This window comes from Falco biarmicus, chromosome 8, assembly GCF_023638135.1.
Source record: "Falco biarmicus isolate bFalBia1 chromosome 8, bFalBia1.pri, whole genome shotgun sequence".
Lineage (NCBI taxonomy): Eukaryota > Metazoa > Chordata > Aves > Falconiformes > Falconidae > Falco > Falco biarmicus.
The window spans coordinates 21,414,344-21,428,583 of record NC_079295.1 but is presented as its reverse complement, the minus strand read 5'-3'; the positions used below and the strand labels follow the sequence as shown (position 1 = coordinate 21,428,583).

The window sequence follows — 14,240 nt, the reverse complement described above, 5'->3', positions numbered from 1 at the left end:
GCAGCTCCCTGGTCCGGTTTGAGGCAGGAGGGAAGGTGGCTTATAAAGCAGCAGCGTTTTCACGTGCACTTACATGTAAGTGATCTGTGTAAGTGACATTACGCATTATCTGAGTGTTTTTAATTACTGGCTAGCTGCTGAAACTCAACATTTTCTGCCACATCACCAGCTTTACTGACTCACGCCTGCTAATGCAGCCATTTGTTCCAGCACCTGAAAAGTCTTGCCTTCTTTGTAGAACCTGGTGCTGGAGAGTCACCATCGCAGTTACAACTAAAATCCAAGTAGAGACAAAATTCTTGACAAGAGTACTTAGTTTCAGCCTTTTTCTGATGCTTTCTCTGCTTTGCGTGCCTTGTATCTTGGGTGGCCAGGTCCAGGCAGTGTCCTTTATCTGCCAGGACTTAGTCTGTGGTAAATATGTTGGACAGGTAGGTTTTTAGATACCACAAGTTACATGAGGTAGGCCTAGCTGTAAGCCTTCAAGCAAAACTGAACTTCTTTGGAAATGTATTTTACATGTGTCATTTTTCATTCTGCAAAGTTTTCCTTAAAGATGACCTGGACCTTTCCCTAAGCAGAAACGAGCTGCTTCCTCTTTCCATTCCCATCGCAGAACTCTGAAACTTTTCCAACCATCTGCAGCAGCTTACCAGCTTGGTGTGGTGATTCTCTGTTAAGGGCTGTGTCCAGCTGCATGCGTAGGCTACTGACTCTGAAGGAAAAATACCAGAAAGCTCTGGGAAAGCCTCTACCAAGAAACTGGGATGCCCCATCACAGGGACTTTGCTTGCTGCTGTGTTTCCAAAGTGGGTTTTATCATGCTCACTCAGTCTTCAGAGTTAGACGTGGGGATGTCCGTGTGCAAGGAGCACTCCCTGTTTGCATGCACAACTTTGTATTGCCTGCCAGAGGCTGTTGTCCTCATCTGTCATTTCCTTACCTGGCTTCAGGTATAGAAACAAAGGCTCAATGTAATACAGTGTAATAGGGTGGAAAGTCTGAAACAGAAAGTCACACCTGTGATTTTAATTCCAGGTATGCAGTTCAGTGCTGGCTTTGGACAAACTTTGTCTCTTCCTGAAGGGGTAGGTCTCTTCAATCTCACAAATGCAGTGTTAACCAATACGCAGATCTTAGTGTTGCCCTGCAAAGAACCCAATGACTGATTTAACATCCTCTGTATTCATACAGCAAATCAATGAAACAAAGGACACCACAATCCCTAGGGATTAAATTAAAGAAAAAAAAAAAAAATACAGGCTCTTAAAATCTGCACCAGAAGATGACCCTGCCAAGCCTATGTACAGGATCAAACTACACGTGAGGTCCCTGCCTTCTTGGTCCTTGCATGTTCTGTTATTTAAAACATCTGGAAGAGTGGTAGAGTGTATCACAGCTGTCTGGTGGTTGCTAAGCTTGTTTTGTAATATGTAGCATTTGAAGAGAAAGAATGAAGGACTGAGTTATCCCTAAAGAAATTCTGGACTTCAGATTGTGAGTTATATTGTATTTTAGAGCAAATAACTCCATTGTCCAAAATCACAGGATCAGATGCCCTGTGAACACATAGTGTAACATTTTTTTTGCCTCCAAGAGCTTGTAGCACAGGTAGCTATGGCAGACAAAAGGGGCTGAAATGGTGAGCACTAGCTGATGGATGGAGAAACTGCAGTGCTGAGGGAGTAATTTGTGGAGGATCTTGTGGCAGTGTGGCATCAGTAGGATGAAACGGGGCCTGAGGCTGCCCTAATGCCTGCTGCTCTTAAGCTGCCAGCCTAATGCACGGTTTAACAGTGGACATGCGTGAAGTAGCTTTCTAGATTTAGATAATGTATTCTTTTTACTCAAGCTTTTGCACTGAATTACCCTACCTAGACCTGAAGCTGAATTGAACAAGTACATAAAAAACCATACCACATGTCTGTAAGTGCTGGGAATTCTGTGTTGTGGATGTTCTCTAGCTGTGCAGGGGAAACTGAACTGAGCTGGTCTGGCATGCTTCCCCTCATTTCTTGCATGGTTTTCTATGTATAGGTAGAGTTTGCATGTAAGATTGAGGCTACCAAAAAATACTTCTGTAGTGTCATGGTATTTTTGGTTTTTATTCTGAAGAGACCTGAGTTTCTGTCAAAGCCACCTTGCAGACCTACTACTGGTTTTGAAGCTCTTCAGGTGCTAAAGCTGTAGCAGAGGTCTGTGTCATGAAATCTAAGCTGGTTTTCCTTTCCATGATATTCAGACATACTAGACTAGACATGATCTGGCGGTGACAGTTGCGAATCATGAGAAAACTGAATTGAAAGCTTAGGAGCTTTTGAGCATTCTTCAGTGACAGTCCTACTGGTCTACCGCAAACTATGATTTCGAAGTAATGTTTGATCACATATGCAGTCTGTAAAAGGCCTTTTCTCTGCTAAAACCACCTGTAGGACCCCTAGTCACAATGATCTTCTTAATTCAGGATTGTGTAATTTTCTTTTCTTTTTTTTTTCTCTCATTCCTCCTTCCTTCTCCCCTGCTCCCAAGCACATTCCTAAAGTACTTGGAAATGCACATCTGGTGAGACAGAGTTGCTGCCTCTTCTTCTCTTTGACAGTTTGACATGATGATGTGCCAACCCTGGGTAGCTTGCAGTGCTTCTAAACACCACATCACACTACTGTTGATCTAGCAATATTTATGAGCATTAAAATTTAATTTGAAAATATTTTGAAGTAATGAAGTGGGAGGGGGAATGGATTACAGGGCAATTGTTGGTTGGGTTTTTTTTATATTGTGCCTGTTGAAGCTGTGTATGTTTGTCACAGTGGTTTCTTTCCAAAGTATTTCCATTTTAAATCAGTGTTTGTTAAAATACACTTGTGTGCCTCGTCTTTCATATACGTATGTGAAAAAGCTAGAGAACATGTACAAGGAGCAATCTGTACACTGTGTATTCTCTGCCTTACAGTTATTTCATCCTTTAGAAAGAGGCTGTTTGGCTACAGCAGTGTTTTAATTTCATTTTTTAGTTTTCAGTTACACATTTCTGGAGTCTCCCTGACCACTGCTGTTACCTGATGGCGCCAATATTTCATCAAGTTTAGACAAGCAGTCTACCTGGACTTAGGCCCAGAGGAGCTGCTGTAACTGATGAACATGATCCCCTCTTCCCTGGAATCCAAGACCTGTAGTACCACAATTTCCAAGGGAATTGAAAGAAAACTGTGTTCAGGCCTTGCCTCCTGCTTTTTTCGTTTTCTTTGTTGTTTTTACATAGTATTGCCTTGTACTGATGGGTAGCATACCTCACCACCGGTAAAACCAGGTATTAGTTTGTTGATAATTAGGAGAAAAGATTCTTTTAAACCCAGACTGAAAACAGGAGCAGTGAAGAGCAGGAGCACAGGCAGTGACAGAAGTTACTCTGACATCCCTTGATTAATTGCTTACAAATAAAGTGACAAGTTACTAAACAAATTAACGAAAAATGTTGCAGCACTATTGTTTCTGTGTTGCTGGGTTTTTTACTACACCATCATTTTTATGCTTCCAGAGTTTAGTGGATACAATTTGTATTTTAATTTTGTTCTTGCATATTTCTCTTTAATCCGTTTCATTCTGTTGGAAAAGCTGCATTATATAGACATCATATATTATTTTAGCTGCAGAATATTATCATAGTGGATTTTTTATTTAGAAAATGTTTTTAGAATTTTTTAATGATTGCAGAGTGAATGTTAGTGTTCAATGTAATTAAATTTAATTGCATTTCCTGTATGTTTTATTTTTAGTTTGCTCTCATATGCCTTTATTTTCATCAGGAGTTGTAAATTTGACATAGTTTTTTTAAAAAGCATGGAGCTGGCAGTCAGACACAAGCCCACTTTAAAGCAATGAAATAATTATCTTAAAATTTTTCTACATGTGGGGAACATGTAGTTTGTGCTTAATGATCAAGAACTGTTTTTTTCATGTTGTATTGGATTGTATGACCTTGGTAGGTTTTTTTCTTCTGTAAATTTAAAAAGTTCAGATGGGGAAGAGTAACTAAAAGCTGCTTTTATGTCCAGATCGACTGGACAAGCAGGCAGAACCTACTACTCTTTCAGCTCCATACATTTTTGCTGCTGTTCATTTATCTTTTACTGCTCGTGTTTACCTAACTGGCGTGTTATACCATTACTTGTAGAGAGACTTTTCCTTAATCTCTTAAGGAAAAGTGTGGGGAAATTTGCCTTCAGCTATTGTTTGTTTTTCTGTTACTGTAACAGTTTGTCTGACTTACTTATTTTTCTAAATATGAGCTGTTTACCCTGCAAGGAACTGAAGTAGCTGGAGAACTTGTAAAGCTCTGGGTTCACGGATGTGAAGGCTGAACAGAGAAAAATTTACTTATTTAAGTCTAGTGACTAATAAACATCTGAAATAAAGATGTCTTTACTAAAAATTCATTATTCTTTTTCTCTGTGGAAGAGAATATAAGGTCTGCTGTAGCACAGTACAGGTATTGTATTGTTCACATCTTCCAGGCTTGTTGTCTGCTCCAGGTTTGACATTCCTGGTATTTCTGAGGGTTGTTTTAAAAAAAGGCATGGAAAAATAAATCATATCAGATCTTTTTAAACCTCAAAAAGGTAAAAGTGCAATCATACAGTAGAATCATATTAAGATGATTTTTCTTCCAGTCACCAGCAGGGGAGTGAGTTACTGTTCTTGCTAGATAAAATTCATTCCAAGTTTTTCATAGAGGAAGCCTGAGGCATGAAGCTGAAGTTGTTTTCTTGCATTGTGGCGGTACTCTGAAGCCACAGGCTTCAGGTTTCTGTTGTCCGAATTGTAGGAATCTCCTGCTCTAGAGGCTGTGCAGCGGTTTGCAAAATAAGTAAGGGAGAGGGGAAGGGGCTGGCTAGCAGTGCTTGGGAACTCACCTGCTTCTGAAACGGGAGGCTCTCCTGCTGGTCTGCCACTGCCCTTCTCGCAGCGAGAGTTCTCCCTACGGCTCTGTGGCTGAAGAGATGGCGTGATCTCAGGTCCTTCATGGGGCTAGGAGCCAGGAGCTAGGGAGTTTGGGGCTAGTGGGGTGTGTGGCCTTGGATAAGCCATTGAACTTTCTGTGTCTTTCTCCACCTACAATGCAGATATTTATCTACCTTGCAGGTGCGTTGGTTGAGATTAATGAGTTGTTTGTAAAGCACTTTGAAGATGAAAAGCACTATAAAAATGCTAAGTATTATTATGTATGAGCTCTTGAGTGCATAATGGCTGTTTGCCTGCCAGTATTTAAAGCAGTTTGTTACACAGTAAGTATGAAAGGCACTGTATGAAGTAAAGTTCTAGTTTTCTTTTAGGAAAAGTCACTCATATTTTGTATTCAGCAGTTCAGATGACACCACTGGTCTTTGGTGTTATCTAGAGTGAGAACAGACTCTAGAAAAATGTTTTGAAATGAACTGTTTCAAAACTTGAAAATCAGGTGGTTGTTAGAATCAGGGCTTCTTCTCAATTGGTCATTTCTTACCCTCTTTATACGTGTTGGGGTTTGTTTGCCAAATTCCCAGGTCTTCTGCCTTCTTCTGTTTTGCCAAATGCTTCTACTGTCCCTTCTTACGCTTCGGTGTGAACTTCCGTAACTTTTCTCTCCCTGAACCTTTCTGTCCATCTCTGCAGTTTTCACCAAAGCTCCTGTTCTTTGTGCCGCTTCTGTGAGCGGCTCTTGCCATGTTGCCCAGGTTTCTTCAGCCCTTCATCTCCCCATCCCTCACTTCAGTCATCCCTGTGCCCAAGCGTCCCCCTGCGCTCCTGCCCTGGCGAGCCCAGCCCTGGGCACCAGCTGCCAGCCAGCACTGCACGGCACAGTGTCCTTCCCCATGGCGCCGCTCCGATAAACAGCCGAGCGATCCACTGTCAGACAGGCAGAAACATCCACGGAGGGAACAGTGCTGCCCTGTGCTTGAGAGGAGACCTCCCTGCCTGTGACCTGTTGGTTCAGTGATCTTCAAGCTTTTCGAGCATGGGTTTTTCTAAGCGTCCTCCAGTGGCAGTGTGGACTCCCATGTAGGGAGCTGAAACAAATTGATAATGAACTTGTTTTCTAAAAAAAAATATTATTTTCACAGTCTTTGGATGGGGCCATCAAATTCCCAGGTTTCCTCATATCACAGGTTGAAAACAACTGCATTTGTTTATTATGTATCAGCACCATATAGTCTGTCCAGCTTGGATGATAAAATACTCGCTTTGGCCTCAATCTTAGTTTACTACATTGGGTTAGAGATGTCAAGGAAACAAATGCCCCATCTTAAATAGATTACCTGAGTGCAGTCCACTTTATAAGGTGTGTCACATAACCAGAGCATGTCATGTTTTAATTGTAGGAGAGAGTAGGCATGAAAATTCATATACCACAGAGTAAGGTCTTGCAGTTTATTGGATGAAATTCAGTCGGAAAAATACAGTGTGTATATATATATATAAAAAATATTTATATTTTTAATATATTTACATATATATATAAATATATAAGCTATGCTTAGTATGATAGAAGTGTCAAGATTCTTTTGTCTTAGTTATTGGATTATCTTGCTATGTTTTTGAAAGGATCTAGGAGAAATCATTTAAGGTAATATTTACAAATTGAACTGTTAATTGGCAGAGGGCTTTATCCGTATGATAACTTGGCTGTTCCTCAGAGGTAGTTACTACAGATGTTCCTGGGCAAGGGAATTTAGAGTTATTATTTTTTCTTAATTCCTTTAAGATAGTTCATATTAAATACATTATTTTAGTGAACAGCAATCTGGAAATGTTTTATGACATAGAAACAAAATATGGAAAGTTCGTTTGTTTATTTCATTAAATGACTTATACCCTGTGGAGCTCTCCTTTTAGAGTCGTGGTCCTTTCCAAATCAGTAGATGTCTTTCCCTTTACTTAATTTCTGAACAAAGAGGAAAATGTTGGAAACCAAATGTTTAACAGACTGCCCTGCTGCATGGAAGCCTTAGAAACGGGAATAAAGGCCTCTTCAGAGCTCCTCAGAGGTCTTTTGGCAGGCATACTTTGTAGTGTGCAGACTGAGAAAACTTTCATGAGTGTTTTTGAAAGTCGCGCTGTTCTGTTTCGAATTTAGATGATAAACAGGCACTCTAACCAGCTGTATAAAGTCTCCAACTTACCATTTTAAAGATGTTTACTTTCAGGTATTTATGGTTAAAATACCTGTTTAAAGCTGTGTTTCAATTTTAGATCAAGCTTATTTTGAACCGTGAAGGACTGTTGCAGTAATGAACATGATCTAAATTTATACATTAATACTTATGACATATCAGATGTTACCTAAAGGAACATGTACACTTCTCAGATTATCTGTTCCATGTTTAGTTATACATAAACTGAAATTAGGTCCTGCCTTATATATTTTTTAAATTATGAAAGTCAACAGATTTGGCAAAACATTGAAGGAATATGTCAAAGAAATTGTTCGTTTTTCACATAAATTCCGGCAGTTCAGCCTCGGATTTTATGATAGACACAGGTGAAGATGGAGTTGGAAAAAAGCAATAATGAGCTCCTAACCTCCTTCCACAAGTTGTAAAAATGGTTTTATTACATAAAAATGCTTTATGTAATAGTTGGTGTGGTCACCGCAGACCTGCCTGTATGCTGCTTGGGTTCGTAGCTCTCAAACGTGTTTGTGAACTCATCTGGAGCTGTTGATGTGAGGTCCCTCTCCACTGGACAAAGCAGACAGGCATCCTGCAAAGACGTCCTGGTTTGACACCGAGATGAGGTGTTGCCCGCAGTGGTTTGTGGTCCTTTGCATGTCGCTCCCTTGCATGGTGGATGAGGTGGTATGTGGTAATGAGGCTTGTGCCATGTGCTTTCTGAACTAACATGTGAGGGGACTAGGCAGGTCTCACCTCTCTGACCTATTGCTGGTCGTTCTGCACTGATTGTTATTAACATACATGTGGCTTATGACAGAGAATTAAAGGAAATGGGTGTTCCTTGAAGAAATAAAGTCGTGGGACTTGTCTGGGTTGCTTGCTCTGGCACACCCCACTAATTCAGCAGAAGCTCAGGTCACGGGAAGAATTCACTTCTGGGAAGATGTAAATTGCTTCCTCAAAAAGATCGAGTTGTACCAGCAAGAATTATACAGCTCTGTCCCAAGGTTTCTTTTTGAGTGGCGTTGTTACATTGTCTAAGAGTTTTGGGTTGTAGAGTACTCTCCTTAACTAATGCATGTTCTCTGCCAAAACTTTAATGGCAGAGCAACCCAAAGACTGCAGGAGAAGCGGCTGTTTCTAAAACAGTGTTGATAAAGTCAGTCTTGCTTTTGTTCCTTTGGGGTCTGTTTTGTCCAAATAAATCTTTAGCAAAAACTGTTTCACAAATTCAGGTATAGAGTAAGGTAGCTGGTAGACAAACTTCAGCAGCTTTTGTTGCAACAGTATCCCCAGCTGTGGGAGCCAGCTGGACGTTGCAAACAGGTCGGTGGGAGGTTGGCAGGTGGCAGTTCAACCAGCTGAAAATAGTCTGCTGAGTGGCTGGGGTAAAGCCACTGGTTTTCTCCTATCCCCTCTGGTGCAGCAGGTGGTGGTGATGGACTACCAACCACTGCACCATGAGCAGGCACGGCGGAGACTCAAGCACATTGCTTCTGCCGACCGTGCCATTGCAGGGGGAGCAGCCACATCAGGTTCAACTTTGCTGGAGCTGTTTGCTCAGTGAATGCGAATCAGGAGCCCAGACTTTTATAAAGTTGTGGCCAGGGTCATAAAACTCAAATTCACAGTCACATCACTTTACAGTAGGCCATATAGGTGGATTGAAATGGACTTCATGTTTACAATGATTAAAATTAGAGCAGGATTCTTAGCACGTAGTTGACTGGATTTGCTGATTTGGGGATTGCTTTAGAGTCTGAAGGAGAGACCTTCTCCTGTACGTGTCTCAGCCATGATTTTATCAATGCACATGACTTCTGTAATCGCACTTTCATATATTTTAGCACCAAAGTTTCTCACCCAGAATTTATCCAGGTGTTGGATCAAAGTCTTCCAAGAGACAGACCAAAGATACACAGTCAAATGCGAAAGGTGCCTGTTTCTGTGGCTGGGCTTCTGCAGAAAGTTGTGGGAGCACCAGCACTCGCTCCAGAGTTGAGCTGGACAGCAAGAGTATAAAAGCCTCTATTTTATAATTCTCAGAACAGTTTGTATTACATCGTGCATCACATCTGGATAGAGGTTTAATGAAAAACTCCACTGACCTGATTTTTCATTAGAAAAATAGTGCCATTGCAGCTGAAATCGCCAGTAAAATTGAGACCTCAGTGTTTCCCCATGCAGATCTGCAGGTTTAGTGAAGCACTGTCAGGATGGGTCTGCACTATCATCAGATTTACCAGGGGCTGCCAGGGTCACTGGCTTTTCTTAATAGCACCAATGTGTACTTCTTGTGACATGCATGGCTTTACTACTAGCCTGGTTTTTATTTGTTTTTTCAGTCCTCCCCATAATGAATGCAATATATGCCTGTGTCTTGTGTGACACAAGGCAGCTAGCTATGCACCCTTGTCTTCTAGTCATGTTAAATTTTATTGAGAAGTAAAGCCACCTTTTTTTTTTTTTTTGGTATGAAATTGAATGGGAAGCCTTTGCAAAAACTTTTCTTCTTATGCAGTTAATATCTTTATAAATTTTGTCTCTTGTGTCAGTTCTGTGGACCTCTTTCTCTCTAACCAGAGCACCAAATAAATAAGTACTTGGGAGCTGTGTTCTGGTTGAAACGTTTCCTCACTTGCAAGCAGCTGGCTCCTGTCAGAGCAACTGCGAGATCCAGCCATGGCCTCAGGTTGCTGCCCACACCAGTCTGTCTCTCCAGTGTGCAATACTATTGCAAATCTGTATATTTAAACCACAAACCTGTAACAAAAACAACAAAAAAAGAGAGTTGAGGTAGATGTTTGACAAATCATGCAAGGCAATCTAAAAGGGGTGAGTTGAGTTTGCAAATTATTAATTGGTCAAGTGGGATGTCCCCCTGGAGAATTCCATGGATTACTGCCCAGCTTTGCAGAAAAGGTAGCAAAGCCTGCTGTGAAGAAATGCCTATCATATTTAGCTGACAAGGTAGATTATCTTCATCTTGTGGAAATCAAAACATTTATTGCTTCTCATAGATTTACTATCTCTGCAGAAAAGAGCTATGTAAACCCTTTTCAGTCTAGAAAAAGGAGTTGGAGACCTAATTTCTTGCAAAGACCCTTTGCTTACTCTAAGAAAATCAGGTGGTGTAGTAGTCCAATAAACTGTACAAAGTGAGTGAACACCTGATGAAAATAGTTTAGAAATATTCTATTATTTTTTTTAAGTCAACCTGTGTGGGAAGTGGCTGTCATGGGCAATGTGGTACCCATCTTTGCAGCACCGTACAAGATGGGGAGGTGTTACGTGGGTGACTGATACCTGTAAAGTGCGCATCAGGAGAAGTGACTGGGAGCAAGGTCAAGATTTAGAGGTGAGAGGCACTGCTATAAGTGCAACTGGGCTGCATAATCCTCTCTTTAGGAATTAAGCAGCTTCTGTAATTTGTGATTTACTGAGATGAATGCTTGCAGTTCTTCCAGGAAATCTCCCATAGCAGTAGCTGGGGTGTTGACCATGGAGTATGAGACAGTGGAGAAGCCCAAAGGTCCTTCTTTACCGCTTAGGGCTCACAGCTAGGTCTTGGGATCTAAATGTTGTGTTTTCTCATTGGAAAGCAAAGGGCCAGATGGGCAGGGCTGGAGCCAGTCCCAACGATGGGCTTTAGAAACCCAAAAATGTTGAATGTCAGTTGTCTTAACTCTTCCTGATGCGTATTACATGGGCCAGGGCACAGGGGGAAGAAGTGAGCCAGATACTGACCTGCACATGGGTTGAATGAAATAAGCCGACCTCTCTTCCATGTTCCCAACACCTAGAAAAAGTCATGGCAAAGACTGAACGTTAGTCATCGTAGTGGTGGTTATTGTTTAATTTACCGTAAATCAGCCACCAGGTCAGTGCCCACTGATGCCTTAGCTCTTTGTACTGAACAATTACTGCATCCAGTTAAGGTGCCTGCTGTACCCACCTGTTTATTAGGTACTGGTGAAATACTTGCCAAATGACGTCTTGTGAGGTCTGAATAGTTGAAACCTCCTGCTTTGCCATATGTTGATTATCTTACTTTAAAAGCAGAAGCTCAGTTCCTACGCCTCTTCATTTACACCTGTGGATGGGAAGAGGAAGCATGGTAAAAGCTGTCAGAGAAGTCCAATGGCCAATGCTCAAACTGTATTATTGGGTTTTGTATTTCAAAATCAGTAATTTTGGACTGTGTTGGCAAATGAGTGGCCAGTATAGCTTCTGGAGATGTTGTGTGTGCTGTATCACTGACACCTATTTAGCAAATAACAGCTACTTTCAATGGTAACCAAAACCAGTTTCAAGAGTTTGTTACTAGAAAATAAACTGAAATATTGATGGCTGTGCTGGTATCAGTGTGTCTAAGTAAGGATGGATGCAGAGAGCAATCACTGGTAAAGCTTAACCATCCATTGCTGGGTGTCCAGCAGTGATAAGCGAGGAGGTAAGGAGTCCTACCGCCTGCCCGTCCAGTGCCTCACAGCCTGTACATCTCGTCCCCAAGTGGTTCGGACCTCCCCTGTGTTGTCCAGCAGGATCTGGCCTGGCATATGAACAGCGTGGGGTTTCCCAGGCAAGCTCTGCAAGTCCTGTTACACTGTAATATAGTCGAACATGTCATCTCTGCCTTTATGGAGAGTTTGTGGCACGACAGTACTTTTGTGTTTGAGGCAATTGATTGCTGCTTTTTTTTTTTTTAATCCTAATAATATATTTATTGACTAAATTAGTTTGAACATTTGGTACCTGATCATCCTGTTGCTTTCTGCCTGTTTTGTACTTACGTTCTTTCCCTTTAGCATTTGTTAGAACAGCTTCCCTTTCCAGAGAAGTGCTATGTTACTTATAAATGACCGTTTTGTTTGCAATATGCCATACATGAAATGGGCTGTAGATGATGGTTATGTGGCTTGAGAATAGAGCTCTTAATTTTGATGTGTTTTATAAACAGTCGGCAATAAATGGCCTGATCCTGTGTCCTTTGACTTTAGTGGGAGTTTTCTGACATGTGTATGTACTCAAGGACAGCCCGGCTGCCAGCATCACGTCAGCGGGCAGCACGCCTTTGCGTTCAGCACAGTCGCATGTCCCTGTGCCAAGAATGAATTTTGCCGATTCAAATTTGCTCAGTTTGTCAACACACAGCTCCCATTGAACTTCGCGGGCAGAGAATCATTCTTGGCACAGGGCCGCAGGCAGCCCGGGGAGCACTGCCCGCTGCCGGCACCAGCTGCGACAGGAGCTGTGCACCAGCAAGAGGAGCAGCGCCCAGCCTTGGCTCCCCGCTTTGTGAGGCTCCCATCTCCTGTAGCACGTTTGCTGCTGTTTGACTAGTGGGAAGAGTCGGTGATAAAAAGAGATTACCTAGGTTAGTTTCCAAGGCTTTCTTTTTTTTTTTTTTTTTTTTCTTTTTTTTTTTTTCTTTTTTTTTTTTCTTTTTTTTTTTTTTTGTGGCTGTCTGGATGATTAATGTGAATAGGAAAATACTGTTGACCCATTTAAATCATGTTAGACGACATCCATTGCTCATCTGCATAATGAAATACACACTGAACATTACAGCCTAAGAGCCAGTGAACTACAAAAATAATATTTTACTCATTTATATTATGAAGTAAAATATAGGACATTAGTACTAATCATAGTATTAAATTTTAAGCCATGCAAATTGTAATTGTCAGTGAAAAAGAACTATAAGTTGAAAAGGCTATTAGCATTTCAGCTTTAACAGTTAATTTGAGTAATTTTTATTTTTTTTTTTATGCTAGCGTACAGCTTAGAAAAGTCTGTAGACAAAACATTTAATAGTAAGTGCAGGAGTGTTTGTTTCATATAATTATTTAATTTCAGTCATTAAAGAAATTTTAGAAATACTAATTTGCGGTATTAAAATGTATTAACATTTTATATTACAAAGAGTAAGCGGTAATCTTTACTTGGATAAAATCAAATCTAAAAGGCAAATTATCAGTAACTGAGAGGTGAACTAATTTTAAGCATTTATTTAAGTAGAAAAACAAAAGCTGAAGCCTTTAAAAATATGGGTTTTGTCAAATAGAAACATTGTTTTCAGTATTTTAAACTAAATAAAAATTTTAAAGTACTGGATTTAGGCTGTCAGGTTTCTATGGTTACCTACCTTTCCAGCAGTTTGGTGAGATGTGTAAATAGACCTATGAGTCACTTGTAATTATTTGTTTTTTGTTTGTTATAGTTGTAATTCTGTGTTCGGTTTGAATTTAATATAGCTCACACCATATGCTTTGGTTTATGTATGTTTTAGTGCATATGATTGACAGTGATTGAGCATTTCTTATGGAGTGCTTGGTTTTTTTGTCATAAGTGATGTATGTTGGTACTTCTGAAAATGTAAACAACTTCTTCCTGTATCACTGTTTGATAAACAGGGACTTTTATGATAAGAAAGAGGTCTTTGTAAATGTTAAGCAAGGAGATAAGTTAAAGGTATTTAAAAAAAAATGTAAACCAGCTTCCAAACATTATACTGTACTCTTCCAAATTTGATCCATAATCCTATCATTATAATTCATTCAGTGACCCAAATGTCACATATTTATGAATAAGCTTCCAAGTTACACATTAATAGCACCTACTAATGACTGACAGGTTTAAAAATAAGTGTTTTAATTAGGATCCTACAAGGTATCTGCAGCAAGCTCTTGATTGGAACATCTTCCCTGTGCAGAGCATCTTCTGGTGGGGGGGAGCATATTTCCACCATCACCACAGCAGTTTAGTAGAAACAGCTGTAAACCCTTACACCTCTCTGCTCTGCTCATTATATCTTGAACTCCGGGTTATAGGATGCAATTCCCTAACCTTACACTCTTCACTCTAGTGAAGGACATATAGCTGTTTTCTCAGTACGCGCTCACTGTCCTAATGTAACTTGTGTTTTCATGTGAAAACAGGACAACAAAAGTAATTAACATTTAATACAAGGCAAGAAACACTGCTAACTGTCATTTTTACCAAATTAGTAGGAATGTAATCTTATTTTACTGAGATATTCATCCCAAAATTGCTAGCAGTGTACACTTTTTGTTTTAATTTTGAGAT

General features: G+C 40.4%; 1 protein-coding gene across 8 annotated transcripts in view; it reads left to right on the top strand.

Annotated features, from left to right (window-relative positions):
• METAP1D (methionyl aminopeptidase type 1D, mitochondrial) overlaps positions 1-14,240 on the top strand; it is a 56,537-nt gene that overhangs the window by 12,901 nt on the left and 29,396 nt on the right. The window contains exon 3 of one of the 8 annotated variants that reach the window (XM_056348915.1): positions 1,039-1,088. The exons of the other annotated variants lie outside the window; for them this stretch is intronic. The gene's annotated coding sequence lies outside the window, so the exon portion shown is untranslated. The remainder of the gene's footprint in view (positions 1-1,038; positions 1,089-14,240) is intronic. 8 annotated transcript variants of the gene reach the window in all.